Source organism: Aulonocara sp. 'chitande type north' Nkhata Bay, linkage group LG14, assembly GCF_057382095.1.
Source record: "Aulonocara sp. 'chitande type north' Nkhata Bay isolate Kocher_YH1m ecotype deep benthic linkage group LG14, A_spYH_male_GT1.1, whole genome shotgun sequence".
Taxonomy (NCBI): domain Eukaryota; kingdom Metazoa; phylum Chordata; class Actinopteri; order Cichliformes; family Cichlidae; genus Aulonocara; species Aulonocara sp. 'chitande type north' Nkhata Bay.
This window is the reverse complement of record NC_141357.1, coordinates 35,599,374-35,612,645: the sequence shown is the minus strand read 5'-3', so window position 1 is coordinate 35,612,645 and position 13,272 is coordinate 35,599,374. Positions and strand designations below refer to the sequence as shown.

The window sequence follows — 13,272 nt, the reverse complement described above, 5'->3', positions numbered from 1 at the left end:
GGTTCTACGTGTTGTACCCGCCTGTGACCTTCAGCACAGCACAACACAATGTTATATGAGGTTATCCAATAGCTAATTAAAATGATTATTACCTTTATTTAATTAGGAAGTCTCAGACATTAAATCTCGTATGTCTTCCTTGGCCAAACGAAGTAACGTAAAACACCAAATCTACAACATCATAAATTCAACTTTAAATTCTAAGGTTTTAGAAATTGGAAAATATTAGTATTGTCTAAAGATTAGGTAGAAACAAAGTATGACATTACAAAATTATTTAACAGAAACTACAGGGCAGTGATTATCAGTTGTACAGTACTTTTTGTAAGGCGTTGGACAAACATGGAGTCGGCAAATGTCTCAGCAAATTCACCCCACGGTGATGTTCAGGCCTCGGCTGGCTCATGACGACAAAATTAGAAAAAGAATGAACAAGTGGGGCTTGTTTGGACGTGTTTCCAGCTCACGTTTGCAAAGTTGTATCTGAACAAACCAAAAGACTTCAGGAGCATGGCAGACCAAAGTGGAGATGTTTGACAATGATGCACAGCATCAACTAAAGAACCCAGAACATCAGCACAAACACCTCAAGCCAACTGCCAGCACGCTGTTGGAGGGGTGATGATTTGGGCTGGTTTTGCAGCCACGAGGCTTAAGCACCTTACAGTCACCGAGTCGACAGTGAACTACTCTGTTTACCAAAGTAATCTAGAGTGAAATGTGAGGCCGTCTGGCAGGTTGGTTGCTCTGCTCTGCAGAAGGACAATGATCCCAAGTGTGTGCAGACCCCTGAGGAACAACGTTTTAGAAGTCAAGATTTTTCATTCTTGACAAAATATATTTCATGGTAAGACAGTTATGATTTAAACCATTGTATTGTTTTATCAGAAAATATTTTAGCATGGTTATAAATAAAAATATCATAATTTAATGTGACAAAGCGCTTTTAAAACTGTAAAGACTGCCCTGATTAGGTCACATTTATCTTTGACTTGGGTCTTTCTTAATTTGGCCTGAGGAGGCTGTGGTGCAGATGTTTATCAAAATTTGGGACATCTGCACGTGAACTTCAATAAACTTTGGTTTGTATTGTAATATCTATTCTCAACTTCTTCTCCATTATAATTTATTTATAAAACATCAAAACAGCTAAATAGGTTTACATTTTTAGTAATGACAAAACTGAAAGTAAAGTAAAGACAGTCTGGAAAACCCACTAAATTTAAAACAAACAAAAAAAAGAAATCACAAAAACATTCTTCACTCTTCAGCACAGCTGAAGTTTTCCAGATAAGATCCGTGGGATGGAATATGGTGATCCAGACTTCTGAGAACATGCAACCTCATTGCTGAAATAGGGAAATGTGGAGCGCTGTCATCTGCTTTTAGTATGATGCGTTGGGTTTTTTTGTATTGTTAAGTGGATGACCTGTACTGATAGTGGTGTTTTCCCAGAGTTCCCTCACACTCTGAGTTGTGCGTTCGGCGTATCTGTTATCAGTAATCTGCTTAGCTCCCTGTTCGGGGAAACTACCTGTGGTGAGAGTATATTTAGAAGACGTGATCCTCTTAGAGGACGACTTCAGCTTGGATTTGGACTCTGATGGTCTGTGAGCCGCAGTGCTCGCAGTGCTGGTCCTGCGCCTGTGGGGGCGCAGTGTGAGAAGGGTGACGTTGGTGGCCAGGCTGAACTTTCAATCTCCATTCACAAGATCTCTTATGTCTCTCTCTTTTGTGCCCGTCTGTCTCGCTATCATGAGAGTCTCTAAAAAAATTCCCACATGCTGCACGCTGAAGAGTGGAGGACACAGATGTTAAAGGACTAAAGGGATTTATTGCACCCAGAGGACTGGGAATTACTATTAAAGAGCTTCTTTGCTTAAACAATTAACCAACTAATCCCATCATCTGCGTTAAATAAAAGTAAAGAACATATTACTGTCCTGTGGTCGTTGCCTCTCCCAGGCGCCCACGCTCTCCAGACAGGGAGTCTGTCTGTCTCTGTGAGCTGCTTGTTGGAAGCCGATTCAGATAAGAGTGTCTGTTAACGCCAGAAATACACAAATGTAAACTCCACCTCTCATTTCTCCTCTTTGTCTTATTATTATGTTGGGACAGCCAAGCTGATCATTTTAACACAACTGTGAAAACTGCAACTGAATCCTGCAGCAGATCCAGCTCAGAGACTTATTAGACGTTATTAGGCTTATTTTTAATCCTCGTGTTTGGCAGGAAAGTAGGAACTGTGTGCGCTGAACCGAACAGAGCAGCAAAGAAAATGCCACATACATACATAGTTCTGTTCATTACCGTTAGTAGCACACGGTAGTAGTTTTTATCCACAATACACACAAAAAAACCCTCAGATGCTGTGTTGTAACCTGATTAAAGCTTATTTTATTAAATAACAGACTCAAACTTTGACCTGATTCATAGCCGTCTAATCCTAATCCCACTGGATATTACTTTGTTGTTATGATTGTTGTGTAAACAAGCAAACAATTCAAAGACACTGGATAATCTGAGGTGTCGCATGGACCAAAACATAATGTCCCTGAGGTGTTCTATTGGATTTAGGCCAGACATAGTCGTGGACCAGGAGGAACCCTCTGCACAGCTTCTCTAGACCCTTTAACGTTTGTCACGTGTGCTCAAGGTAACCCTGCTGTCATGTGTGAAAAGCACAGTGGTGCACCTGGTAATTCTGGTATTCTGTGCCAAATGCAAGTCGGGCTCGATGGTGCTGGGCAGTGAGCACAGGGTCCACCCTCGTGAAGTACACTTCTGATTGTTTGGTCAGAGACATTCTAAGCTGCATTTTGTAGCTCTGGCAGTGCTCATCCTGTTCCTCCTGTCACTAAGAAGCAGATACTGGTCCCGCTGACTGGTTAAGGATCTTCTACGGCTCTGCCCAGCTCTCATAGAGTAAGCACCTGTCTCCTGGAATCTCCTCCATGCTATTGAGCTTGGAGACACAGCAAGTCTTCTGGCATCGGCTTGTATTTATGTGCCATCCTGGAGGAGTTGGACTACCTGTGCATCCTCAGCAAGCATGTGCCTGTAGGGTCCAGGTATCACCTCATGCTACCAGTAGTGACCATGACCCGAGTCAAATGCAAATCAAGTGAAATAACAGTCAGAAAAGGTGAGAAGGGAGGAAATTTCTGTGTCCCTCACCTGTAAAATCATTCCTGTTTTGAGGTTTGTTCCATTGTTGCCCGTCTCGTGCAGCTGAAACTGATTAACAGCGCCCTCTGCTACTTACCGACCAGATCGGTATCCCAGAAGTTTAACTGACGCTGATTAAAACCTGTTCCTTTAATTTTTTTGAGCTAATGTCAATGCTATGTGGTCCGTGTGATCAGTAGAGTAACAGCCAGTTGGGAATGTTTCAGACTGACCATATTAGGCCTCATGTAATGCGTTTTTGGGAGAAAATGTACAGAAAATGCAGGAAATGATAAAAAGTTCAAACGTGTGGAATGTCCCTTTAATGTTATTTTTATGTGCTGAGGAAGAGGTGCGCCATCAATCTGTTTCTGCTCCTGCTGAGGCATGTTGCCAGTTTGTGACCTCTACACAAACTGCACCTGGTGGGATACAGCAAATTGATATCCAACTGAGTTTAACACCTCTATTTTCTGCTGATGCTTTCTGCAAACATCAGCTATTTTAAAAACATATTGTTGTTGTTTACAGTAATTAAAAGTCTGAATCCTTCTTGAGGGAATCAGACTTACAATGTATCAAATCATATGATAGATCACTTAAAGTTTGACGTATTTGATCCACCAGGAATCAGATTAACACGAGTTCTGCAACAACGTTTTTTGTTGGAGATGGTGAAGGAATCGTGACCGGTTCTCCTGCATGAGAAGAAAAGTCGAGAACAGGACGCTCCCTTCTGTGTCAGCTCCACCTGCTGCGTCAGAAGGATTTTCTTTAAAACTCGCCTGGTGCCACTTCTTGCATCTTCTGTTACTGCGCTGACTCCACCCATCTGGTGCTCCAGAAAATGTAAGCACACAGCTACACCCGATGAGTTTCATACAGCCTATCGTGACGTCAGAAGACCCTAAGAACAAATGATTTCTGAGAGACTCTGACAGCTAAAAGACTTGGCAGTGTTCACTGTGGCCTTCAGCTGCAGAGTTTCCGATGAATAGATCAGCAGTGTGAGGTTGGGATGAACAAACTGACATCACTGTGCTGGTATGTATCTGTTCAACATGTGACTGGAGCCTTTGTGGAAGACACATGCTTGTGCCTGTGCACATAAGTGCCTGTGTGTGTTCCTATAGATCAGCCTCACAGCTCAGTATCTGTGTTGTATCGGCCTTCGTGTGTGTGGCTGTTTGTATTAATCATCATTTCACTTACAGTAAATACAACCCTGAGATCATTTTTTGTGACAGTGTAGCAAAGGGTGGGTTTGATATCAAACTCATCTGGATTAGATAATCCTGACCAGAATGAACCCTTAGACCCACTCTCCCTTTAGTTATCTGCAATAGGCCTTGGCTGCTGGGGGCTTCCCATGATGCACCGAGTGTTTCTTCTTCAATCTCCTATTTGTTTATACACCATGTTGTATTCGATCATTAGTTATTACTAATCTCTAAATCTCTTCCACACTGTTTGTGTTGCCCTTTTGCCCTCCCTCACCTTCGATCGTTCACTGCAGATGGCCCCGCCCCTCCCCTGGTCCTGCTGGAGGTTTCTTCCTGTTAAAAGGGAGTTTTTCCTTCCCACTGTCACAAAGTGCCTTCTCACAGGGGGTTTGTGTCAAAACTGAGCAGTTTTGGACTAATATTATAATATATGTATTTTGTATTGCTGTCCCTCGTTCTCCCTGCATATGTGTCTGTGTGGGTGTGGCCCTGGCAGGTGATTGGCCACACCTGAAGACCATGTGACACCTGCAGCTGATCAGGCCTCGTCGGAGGAGCTACTTGATAGTGTGGTGGAGCTCTCTCCGACGCCGGATCATTGCGTGGCTTCACGTTAGTCTCTCGACCAGTTCTTAGTTTGAGTCTCCTGCATTATTGCATGTCTGACAGCTGCCTCTCTCTTATGTTCCCAGGAGTAGCGAGAGACGAGAGGGCAGCGAGCATGGGGTGCTCATCACGGAGAAGCGGAGACAGGAGCACTAACACTGGGAAGAGGACACGTCACGGGAGTCGGGAGAGCACGGGATTTATTGTCATGTTTTTCCATCACTGTAAATAAACGCACTGTTTATACACAGAGCACCGCGCCTGGGTCCTCATTCCCCATATCCCCACGGTCTGCCAGCCAGACCGTGACAGTTGGTTGAATATTGGGTTTTTTAAGATTATTATTCAAAGGTTGTTACGACCCGGCTCAAAAGCCGCAACATAAAAACAGAGATGAATAACAGAGTGTGGGTGAGAAGAGGTTTCATCCTAAAATGGAAAACCAGGTTGGCTAAAATGGCTGGTGCCACCAAGGCAAAGACTAGTGCACTGCCGGGAAGCTTGCCTCAGGTATGCTTCTATCCACACCTGACTAGGTGTGGCCAATTAGCACCAGCTGAAAACACTGAGACTATTAGAAGCTGCAGAGGGACGTAACAAAGGTCTTTAACTTACAGTACAAAGAACCTTGAGTGCTGGAAATACTCACTGTATGTTCTGATTGAATTACCTTGAATGATGGCTCAACTGATACCCTTCAACAGATCCAATTGGTAGACATACAGGTGGAGCTGTTCAAGCTGCTTTAAGCGTAATTTATGGTTCCACAAATGTGTCTGTCTGCATAAGTGTGTCTGTTTGTATAGTGAACGTGAAGCTACTTTGCAACCCACCTCCTCCCTGGATGCCATATCTGACTTGTTGCCACTGAGGCCTGCTCTGTTCGGTGCTGGGATCTTGATGCTACTTTCGGACTCACGCTTTCCACATGTGCACATGGAAAAACAGAATCATGTATATGCAGATGGAAATAACGACGTCCCTTTGACTACAGTGGTCCTGATGTTTTGGTTGCTTCTGTCTGTGAAGCCTCCACTTAGATGTTTTTAAAGACTGCTGGATTATTATGGAGACCTTTAGACCCCCCAGAGTGTCGTGGGAACTCTGCTCCTGATGCTGTCAGCGATATCTAACTGGGACTTGGACTTTACAGGCGGATAATGTGAGATGATGAAATCAACAGCTGATTGATTTAACACATTATCTGAAAAACAAACCAACCAACAAACAAACAAACGATCAGACTTCAAGGAGAACTGAGAGCCTGAGCACATGTATGTTATGTTGTTTTGCATAAGGGTGAGAGTGTGTGTGAGATAACAGCATTTAGCCCCCACTTCATCAAACTAAGAGTCTGGGATTGTCAAGTTTGCAGTTCCCACGAGGCCTCGATGCACACACACACACACACACACACACACACACACACACACACACACACACACACAGGCAGTCATACTGCATTCCCTAGGCTCTTCTAGCCTCTTATCCTAACTCTCCACAATGCATGCCTGACCCGAACCTTTACCCTAAGCCTGACCTAAAACTCTTTCTTACCTGAACCCAGGAACCAGGTCCTAACCCTCAAACAGCAGTTTGAAGGCAGAAAGTGGGAAGCCTTCCAAAGGTCTATAACTCCAAACTGGTCCCCACAAGATAAACATTTACGCCGCTTCCTGTGCCTGGTGTAAAAAAAAAAAATTCCTCCCATTGCTGCTCCCATCCTGGGAAGACTCCTCCTTTCTTTTCCTTTTTAAAAATTTACTTTCCTCCCTTGTCCTTTTTATTTTCCTCATTTTCTTTCCTTTCTCTCTTTCTTTCCTTGTGCTCAGGTTACTACAGTTCATGGTTTGATGGTCACTGTCCTTGCTGCCATCAAAACAAACTCTTTTCATATCTCCTTCCGTTTTCCTCTTCATCCTCTGTACTGGTCCCATTCCTCCTCCATGATGGATCGCTTGTGCAACTAAACAATGCTGTGCTTTCCTGTCAGAGCCAAAAGGAACATCACATTCTCAGCCCGGCCAGAGTCTGAAAAAAGAAAAACGTTTTCCTCTCTACACTGATAACCATCCTGAAACTGACATTTAATGTCATTCTTCAAATGCTGTGCGGATTTTGGGAGAGAGCTCTTAGAGATATAAAATCCTGGAGTATGTTTTCAGCAAATATGTAAACATCTAAAAGTTATTAAGCCAAAACCCTGAGTGTAATCTGAGATAGTTTATTAGACTGTTTATTTAGAAAGGGACAGTCAACAGAGTCTGTGCAATGCAGCGCAGATGTCTTGAGAATCAGGGGCTGGATGTTTTCAAAATAAGATCCTGTTTTTAATGTAGACTTTTCCTCGTGAAGTTTTGTGATGTCCTAAAATTTAAGCCTGTGATACAAACTGTCTGAAAGTGTGTCACCATGCACCTCGGCTGAAACAGGAGGAAAGTTAACCGAGTATTGTCTTTCATCTGGACCTTTAAGGCTAAAGTAAATCACCCCGTCAGTACAAAAACAGAATTTTATACCTGCCGACCTGTTATCGGTGGCATTTTCATGGATTCAGCAGGAGGAAATGGAACAAATGTTTTCATGACAAAGTAACAAAGTGTCTAAAGATACAGTTTAAAATTGGTTCTTTATGTTAGGTGTCTTTTTTGATCCTTAAATGATTCATAGATCAGTGTTGAGTGGCTTAATGAGCAAAAGAAACATTCACCTGAAAATGGTCGGGTTGCTGTGGCTCAGGATGATGAATGCTTTGTCAAATCACAGGTATGATGGTTTGACCCTCGCATGGAGGTGAGGGAAGCCAAAGTATGGATGGAGCAGACTTCAGCAGGTCTAGGCTGTATATAGTTGCCGTATACGTGTGAATCACTGAAGGAGAAAAAGCTCGTAAATAAATACACCCACTTACCGACTGTATATGTAAGATGGCTATCGCCACGGTGACGTCACCATTGGTTTTAGACTCAGCGTTTGTGTTTTTGCTGCTACGGTGTTAGTTAATGGAAGTCGAAGGTGCCATTTTTGGACAAAAGGGTGGCGTGTGAAGCTAACAGGTAACGCTAGCGAACTTGATTAGCAAGCAGCCCTCCACAGATGGATGCACAGACACACACCTCTGTTAATCAGCAGAGAACTACGCCTTCTTGGATCAAAACACTTGTCACTTGACAGCCTGGATGAGTTATAAAAATATTTGCACTGCACAGTTTTTATGAAGGAAGAAACAAATTTTCCACCAGAATATAAACAAATTTATTTCAGCTGTAAAGTAGTATTTCAACATGGGCGTCATCACACGTTGGAAGTCAGCCTCAAAGAGGAAGTGCTGTTTTTGGCCCTTCCATGCTGGCCTTATTTTTCAAGCCTAGAGGTTCATTAAATCATTTTAAGACCCAAAACATAGAAATATCAATGATTCTCATCTGCTTAAGATTTATTTGTAGTAATTATTACATTAAAATCTTAAATTACATTTGTGAAAAATGTCCCATGTGTCTGACTGGAATATAAAGCGGGTAGCTGATGTTATTTTTTTTCACCCAAGTGTTCATGACTCTAGTTTGTCTGATTGCGCGATCAGGACGATATCGCCTGAGCAAAGAATGCCTCGGCGTTGTTAAAGCATGCCGCAGCATGCCGATGGAAAATACACACAGTAGCTTTGAATGACCCTAAACCATTTAACACAATCATCTTCAGCTAAGTTTGCTGGTAAGAGCAGGAAAACGAACCAATTAAAATATTTTTTAAATGAAGATGACAGCACGACCTGCCATTCAGAAAGCTGCCAAAGCTACGTGAACACATTTCAGAGGCTTGAACACACATTCCTCAAACGGAGCTGCAGCTCACCGACTTTTATTAAACTCCGGGGAATCGTTTCAGATGACGTCGGCACAGCTTGTAGTGTTGCACGAGGCCTCCGTTCCCAGAGACTCCCAACATCAACATCTCAACTTCCTGTTGTGGAGCAAACTGAACCAGTCCACAGGCCAAATTTAAAAGTAGCTATCCACAGCTGGCGTGTTCCCAGAACCGCGCTCACGCACGCAGAAATACACACATACAAACACACACTTAAACAGACAGTGCAGTAAACATTGGCACCGGACTTTGGACTCGCCTCTGTTGGATGTTTCTTAAGAATGGAGATACACACTTCTTAATCCAAATGACACAAACACACACAGACATGCACACACATACGCTGGATTTAGCACATGCACATAAGCACCGGTTGCTTCTCAGGCCTGATGTTTTACAAGATAAACATTGGTGACTGTTTTAAAGCTTCCTCTGCTTTTCCTACGCTTCACACACAAACACACACCTTAGCTGCCCTGGAAACGTTCCAGGACCAACAAAGCATGCTGGATGTTTGTTTGTCTTGTATTTCAACTATTGAGGTTCCCAGGTTTATGCTGTCTGTCAATCACTCGCATATAAACACACGTGTTTGGACTGTAAACTCGACTACTCTTCATATAGCCCCTGAACCTGCCGCTAACATGAAACTAATTGACCTTAACCCTTGAACTGAACCTCAAAGGAAATGTTTGATATTTTGGGAAATCCACCTATTTATTTTTCAGCCGAATGTTAGATGAGAAAAAATGGAAACTGGAAAGCTGGAAAGTTTTTTTGCATCGATAGATTGAAAATCTGTAAGTTCTGTAAAAAATGAGGCTACTTCAGAATTCCAGTTCCTCTAATGGCCACATAAGGCTGACTCCAAAACTCCGTAATGGTAAAAATCCCAGAAATAAACAACTGCAGTTTTGGTCTCTAGTGAATGGGAGATTTTTTTAACTATATAACTCACTTATTTAATTTACATTAAGGCTTGAACCCATGCATTAGTCTGCTTTGATGAGTGCTTCAGGTGTAGTGATTAGTAAAGAGTGCCTACAGGAGAGCGCCATCTAGGCCGCAAGGCAAACAGCGAATATGGCTGATACTGGTGAACGCTCACATAAACTGTGATGTCACCGCAGCCCATAAACGATTTTAATGGCACCTCAGAACCAGACTTACTGCAGCATACGCCTCATGATTGCAACTCAGAAAAAACAGCATCAGTGCTGGTTTAGGAAAAACAGCAACAACTGTCTTGATGATCGAGGTGCATGAGGCAAAACGGCCGCACCTGTCAGCTGTGATGTCACTTTTAACCCCTGAGTGCCAGTGTGATAAGCTCAAGCATAAACTCATTTTAAAATCTGAACTGTGTCTATCAGCCGTCTTTGTGGTGTTTGTTCCTTTAATGTAATTAAACGCATGCCTCCCTGAGCCTGGTTCTGCTGGAGGTTTCCTTCCTGTTAAAAGAGTTTTTCCTTCCCACTGTCACCAAATGCTTGGTTATCAGTGGTTGTTGGGGGTTTCTCTCTACTAGGTTCTTTATCTTACCTTTTTTTTTTTTGGCCTTTTACAACTTTATTTGACAGATACAGTGGAGAAAGGACAGGAAAGCGAGGGCAGAGAGAGAGGGGAAGACATGCAGCAAGGGGCCGCAGGTCAGACTCGAACCCTCTTATCTTATCTTATCTTACCATAAAGCATCTCGAGGTGACTGTTGTTGTGATTTGGCGATATATATGAATAAAAATGAAATAATAGGACTTTTGTGTGTTTAATTGTACCAACACACCTCCAGTTTTGTTGAGTGCACTTCCAGTATTTTAAAAGTGTGTTGACACTAGCGGGCAAGCTTTCTTCTGCCAGCTCATCTGAATTGCACTTCGACCCTGAAACACCCCTGTGAGGAAGTGAGCACCATGCTACACGTCCTCACCTTCGAGATTTCAAAATGAATTTCTGGACGCATACGTACAGCCTGTTTCCCTGCTTCATTCAGGCACAGCGATAAGTAGAAAAGCAATCATCCGGCCGCTTCCCTTCCTCTCTTTCTCTGCTGCTATTTATTTCGGTGTGTTTGTTCCAGGAGGGCGGGGGCTCTGACCCTCCACATGACCTCTGAGCCTTGACAGAGAAGAGGAGGGGGAAAAGAGGAAGGAGTGCAGGGAGAGAGGGAGGAACGCAGGGAGACCAAAGAAGAGGAGAGCATTGTGGGAAAGGAAGGAGGCTGAAGAGGCTGGAGGAGCAAGGTTTATGTCTAATGCAACGACACACTGCAGTTGTCAAGGTGAACGTATGTATTTGTGTAAGCGTGCACGTCTCTGTCAAGCATTTATGTTAACAGCTGAATATTTTAAGGCCACAGTGACACATTTACGGTGTCCTGTGTTTTCATGCCCTCAGTCCTCTTACATCATTCATTGTTTTGGTTTCCACCGCCGGGCGACTCTCTGGGAAACCCAGCTGGAAAAATGGCGTGACATTTACAGTGTCAATCTGCAGGGAAGCCCAGTGGCACATGAAGCACTTTAACTTAACTCCCCACAGTTCAAAGCCACGCCAGCTGATTTTATCTGGCTAATTTGATCCATGTGGTTATTTTTAAAGGAGCGGTGCACTGTTCACTGCTGAATTTACTTGTTCTCTGATATTTTATGTCTTCAGTCTGAGGATGTTCAAGATAATTTATCAAAGGGGCTGCCTGTGTTGCAACAACAGATAGATTAGGTTGATTTAAATATTTATAGTAGTTTATCCACAGGCTTATTTTATACTCTAAGTGGATACAAGTCACTACATGATGAGCAGGCAGTGACCTCACATCCAGCCCTCGTGTCAGCATTTGGTTGAACTAAACACATTTTAAAGCATCCAGTTTTTCCAGTATTGTTTTATTTTACACGCGATGACCGATTCGCTGCAAAAACCAGACTTACATTTACTGTGATATGATGGTTCGTAACAGATGCTGGATAAATATGGCAATGACCAAAATCCCAAACTAAAGGCTCTCAAACTGTCTACAACACAGCCGGTGACGTCACAGCGGCTGAGTCAGCCTTTTTTTCATGCAATCTACATGTTATCAGTTTCACAAAGCTCCCTCCAATAGTACATGAGAGACTACTTTAATTATCAGGGCAGTTATTTTGGAGCTGAAAATAATCTTCAACAATCACTGGTACATAAAAACCGCATCTATAAGCTCAGCTGACACATTTCATTTGAAATAAATGAATAAAGCTTGAAAACTTTCTTAGCTTTGCCCAAAAAAAAAAGTTTGAAAAAGCTTTTATCCCCTCGAAGTTAAATTTCGACCAACATTCTACCGTTGGAGCGTCCGCCTATAGATTCAGTCCATCCACCCGTGACGCTGGGTGTAAACTAGCGTGTATTGATTTTTAAAATCAAGTTTAACTGTGAACCTTCAGACAAATTAAAAGTAAAAAAGAAACAAAATATCAATTTGCAGATATCAGTTTTAATTTGTATCATTTTTGTTACATCCAGTATTTTATGCATGAATGATGTAGAGGTCTCAAAAGCTTGTGTATCAAAGATGATAGACTTGGTGATACAAGGTTAATAACCACAGGCATTGTTGTTGTTGCCAGGAAGAATATAAGAAAGAACTGAATTGTAATAAAGAGAAACCAGCATCATTAAATGCTTCGAGTGTTATAGATGTTACCCAGGTGGCTGTAAAGTGGTTTTTGACCTAATAAATGCAACATAAATGCAAATTCTGTCCTGCGTTTGGAGCTAGAGGAACAAAATATTTCATAGGATTAATCAGGAACATGACTGTTTATATTAAATCTCAAACCCTGTAGTTTCTGAGATTGACCCAGAGACACAGGACCACAAAGGCAGTGAAAATCCACAAAACAATCAGAAACACGTGCAAAGAGACGTGAAATGGCCAGTCTGCAGGTCCTCACAGTGGATGTATCTTTGTCAAGGGCCGAAACTCACTGCTGAAACTCAGAGGGCTTGTTTATGTCTCTCGTGTTTGTGTTTATGAATGTGTACTTGTGTTTTTCTTTAAAAAATTCCAGTTTGATCTTTTAGATTACCGTTAAATTATTAAGGCTTGATAAAATTTCCAAAGAAATTTGTAAATATAATCTGAAATTGACTCCTCTAACTTCCAACCAAGTCAGTATTACTAACTTCCTTTACCTCATTTCAAAGCTGGTGTCTTTCTTCCTCTTCTCTTTGCCTTTCCTCGTCTGTTTTCCAGGATTCATTTTCCTCTTTTTCTCCCTCTTCCTTCGGCCAATCACCCCTGAGGAGCAGCAGTTTGCTTCAATCACTGCAAACTAAATGGAAACACATGGAGGCTCATTTACTCACAGATTCCCAGAATTCCTGCCTATGAGGTCACTTTGTGTCTCCGTTGTATGTTGTTCGTGAC

The 13,272-nt window shown here is 42.5% G+C and overlaps 1 long non-coding RNA gene across 1 annotated transcript; it reads left to right on the top strand.

The window, feature by feature from the left end:
• The first annotated feature begins 3,677 nt into the window (after positions 1–3,677).
• On the top strand, positions 3,678–5,196 carry LOC147315108 (uncharacterized). Its single transcript, XR_015124539.1, has 3 exons — positions 3,678–4,017; positions 4,888–5,003; positions 5,084–5,196. It is a non-coding gene; the product is annotated as an uncharacterized LOC147315108 (long non-coding RNA).
• The last annotated feature ends 8,076 nt before the right edge of the window (positions 5,197–13,272 follow it).